This window comes from Theropithecus gelada, chromosome 15, assembly GCF_003255815.1.
Source record: "Theropithecus gelada isolate Dixy chromosome 15, Tgel_1.0, whole genome shotgun sequence".
Lineage (NCBI taxonomy): Eukaryota > Metazoa > Chordata > Mammalia > Primates > Cercopithecidae > Theropithecus > Theropithecus gelada.
This window is the reverse complement of record NC_037683.1, coordinates 82,081,109-82,085,016: the sequence shown is the minus strand read 5'-3', so window position 1 is coordinate 82,085,016 and position 3,908 is coordinate 82,081,109. Positions and strand designations below refer to the sequence as shown.

At 44.9% G+C, this 3,908-nt stretch overlaps 1 pseudogene; it reads right to left on the bottom strand.

Annotated features, from left to right (window-relative positions):
- Window positions 1–640: 640 nt before the first annotated feature.
- On the bottom strand, window positions 641–3,524 carry LOC112607736 (annotated as a pseudogene).
- Window positions 3,525–3,908: the final 384 nt, after the last annotated feature.

Here is a 3,908-nt window from a genome sequence, read left to right as displayed (position 1 = left end):
GCTGGGATTACAAGCGTGCATCACCACATCCAGCTAATTTTTGTATTTTTAGTAGAGACGGAGTTTCACCACATTGGCCAGGATGGTTTCCATCTCTTGATCTCATGATCCATCTGCCTCATCCTCCCAAAAGTGCTGGGATTACAGGCGTGAGCCACCACACCCGGCCAACACTTATCTTTCAACATGACTATACCATTAAAATTTTTAAAATATTTCTCAGAATTGTATTCTTCAGTCTTTTCCATAATATAGTACATGGAAATTGCTAATAGCATTAAATTAATATTGATAAAACCTAATTCTATCTAAATCTTTTTCTCGTAAGAAAAAACATTACTTTAAAAAACAGACTTTTTGTTTCTTCTAAAAGAGGAAGTACTATATGGACTGTTCAATTGCAATGCCAAATACTTCCAGAACCACCATAGGACTACCAAGCTATTTCTATCGCTTTGATAAATTCCTTTCCTGCTCCAATTTCTCCATGTTCTTGCTTTCTTGTGTCAAAATATCTTCCCTTAATTTGTTAAAATGAATGTGAGGGAAAAAATCTGATAAACTGGGGTAATAAAATTTTTTTTGCATGGACTTTTGTGATCACAAAATGACTGGGCAATTTATAGCTTCAGGGCTAACACTAAGGTTGGGAACAAGAAAAGTACAACCACAATAAAATACAGCTATCTAGTAGAAGAACTGCATAAAGACATCTTTGGCCATGTAGGTTCTGGGCCCTCTGGAAATAAGTCAGTTGTATTGCCAACATGACAAAGACAATAGCAATGTTCAGGATGAGGAACAACCTGGTGTAGGAAACAGATAGTGATGAGGCCCTGCTATGAGTGGTTGCCACCATCCATGCCTGTCCAACCCGGCCTTTCATCAAGCCCCCATTTTTATGTTTCTCATATGTTACATCTGCAAAATCTAAAAGGTTTTTCTTCATCTTCATCTATGGGTAGTTCTTTCTGTGCCAGAATCTGAGCTTTCTGTCTAATCTTTTTCTCACTGACCTCAATCTGTGCAAAAGTATCAGGAACAGTATCCACAAATTTAGAGCGTTCGCCTGCCCTTCAGTTTTTCTTTGACTTGCTTTGCTGCTGCTGTTGCTGTGTTATGGCAGAAATCCTGTTGATGGCCTCCTCAGCCTGTTTCTTATCTGAAAATGTCAGCAGGCGGTCAGCAGTCTTCCTAAAGCTAGCTGGTTCCAGACTCGGGACAGTATCTGCTTCTCTAGCAGCTGAAACACTGGCTTAAAATGCTGCAGGTTCTGTTCCACAACAGCAGCATAGTCCTTCACCTGAGGGACAATTCTGCTCTTGATGGCTGAATTCCAGTCAAACAGAATTTTGTGACAATCAGCAATGACCTGTGCAAAGGCAGACTGTCCTGTGGCCTCACCTGTCCACAGGTATGTTGCATAGGCATGTTTGCTGGTGGCTACGAACACATCCAGTTGCTGAGAGTCTCCGTGGATGGTGAACCTCTGAGCATCTATAGATGACCCTATGAAGAAGTAAGCTACCCTGGCGATGGAACTTCAGAGGTGCATGGTGACATTCACATAGTTTGTCCCATTGTAGGGATAGCCCCGAGGATATGTCACTGAGGCAAATGTTGCTTTCTTGCTGTAGCCAGTATTGTCCATCCAGTACTTTTTATAGAGACCATCTCTCTGCCTGATGAAAGCCCCATGGACACCATCTACCACAGTCTCCTCAAAAGGAACATCCACAATGTGGAAGAAGCTCGCTGCTGTCTCCAGGGGACTCTCCTCTCCCAGGTGTATTTGGTCTACAAGGAGAAGCAGCTGTGGACGTAGGAGGATCAGATTCCTCTGAACATTCTTCAGGTTGAACTGGGAGTTATAAGCTCCCACACCTTCTCCTTAGATGAAAACCACCCCATTTTTCTCCTCTGCTGCAACCACTCTCCCCTGGCAGCTAGCTGCTAGGTCATGCTGGTATTTAGACCATTTTGATGAGCAGTCTTCTGTGACCTGACCCCTCCAGGGAGAAAAGCAGCTCTTTGACACAGCTGTGGAAAACGTCAAAACATTGTTGAAGAAGGTGTACTTTGACCCGTACAGAGCCTCCATAATTAATGAAAGGCACACAATTGGGAGCAAAACTAAATGAGTTTTGATCATAGTATTCATGCCCTGCATTAAAATCTTTCCATCCTTTGATCCAATCTTTGTATTTGTTTCTGTGGACAATGTCACATATTGCATGTCACCCTAGTTTTCCAGACTTGAAGGAGAGGAAAGATTTATTGATTTCAGGTGGTAGTGCACTTCCATAAGTCACGACACCCAGTCTTCAAAATAATGCAGTGTGGGGGTGCCAAAGTCTGGAGAAGGAACTGATTTCAAGCTGGCATCATACCAGAGAAATTCTGTGTGCAGAGTGCACCAGTGCTGCCCTTTGGACGGTGTTCCTGGATCTTCCGCCACATGGTTCCTTCTGATTTGGTCAGCTAGCCAGTTACCACTGCCGTTACGCATGACAAATTTATCAAGGAACACTAATTGGCTTTCTGGACCATAAAATCAGTTGTAATTTGAGTCTACAGTAGCCACAGTCCTTTGAAACTCTGGCAGGATGGTTCTATACATAAATGCAAAGTGTTGTTTAAGCCACAGATGGCCAACATGGTTGATGTCAAAGTGCCTCTGGATGAGTAACATGTATTGGAAGAGTGATCTAGTGGTGTAGCTGCCATACGCAACTCCTTCATAGAGGGAGCCATCCATCACCTCCCTGAGCAAGACCAGGGATTTCTTCACGATGGTCAGAACTTGTCTGGTTCATAAGTAGGCTTCTCGAAGATATCCTTGATTCGTCAGGACTAGGCATCCTGTGAGCAAAGCCATTCGGTTGGTGGGCTGATGATTGTACAGGTATTGAAATCCTCATCCTCTCCTGTATGAAGTTTCATACATATACTCCGAGGCACTGGCAATCACTTCAAGAAACTTCTCCTGTTGTATCTTGCTCAGGTAGTTGTACGAGAAGTCATAAGCAGTGGCAAAACAAACCAGGGAGTGAGCAAGCAGGACGTCATCCCAAGGAGCATCTTTCACCAACCAACTAGGCTGCGCTGCCATCCTCTCCATGTAGACTTTGGCCATGTCTCAGGCTTCAGTGTTCTCAGGATATAGCACACAGAACATTGCCAAGGCACCCAAGTTGTTTCCATAGATTTCATTCTAGCGGGCACTGTAGTCCTTGGGATCCCAGGGAGGGAGGTATTCCCAGGGACTGGACAGCATCGTGTGCACAGCCTCCATGAGGTGGGCTGCAATGTGCTCATGTGGGCTGGCTACCCTGAGCTGCAGCTCCGCCACCTCTGCCCTGGAGAAGTACAGCATGGGGTGGCTGCCATAGTTGGCACTGGTGAAGGGAATCATGAGTTCTGGGTTCTTGTCGGTGACATAGGCTGACACAACGCAAAGCAAATATATGAAAAACACACTGGGAGCACCCCTGTGTGTGAGTCCTCATCGTGGCATCAGATCTCCAAATCTCCAAGCCAACCAAACCATCTTCACAAGATCCGCTCCCCACCGAGGCTACATCCTCTCCGGCGTCGCCTCCACAGCCTCCAGAGCCCACTCTTGGGCCCCCTCACTCCAGGGCACCCGGGCTCCCAGCCCCGTCGGAGCCACGCCCTCGTGCCATGGGTGTTGGTGGGCACTGGAGCGGGGATGCGCTGCTGCAGCCTCGGGCTAATATCGTATCTAATAATATCATTAGATACTATTATACAATATTATTTTAGATGGTCTTGTACTATTCTTTTTACTCACATACCATAATTCACATAAATTCAAATAAATTTTGCCATTTCTTTTTTGTTGTTGTTTTAGATTCCCATGTTCCTGCTATTATAGCATTTCTGAA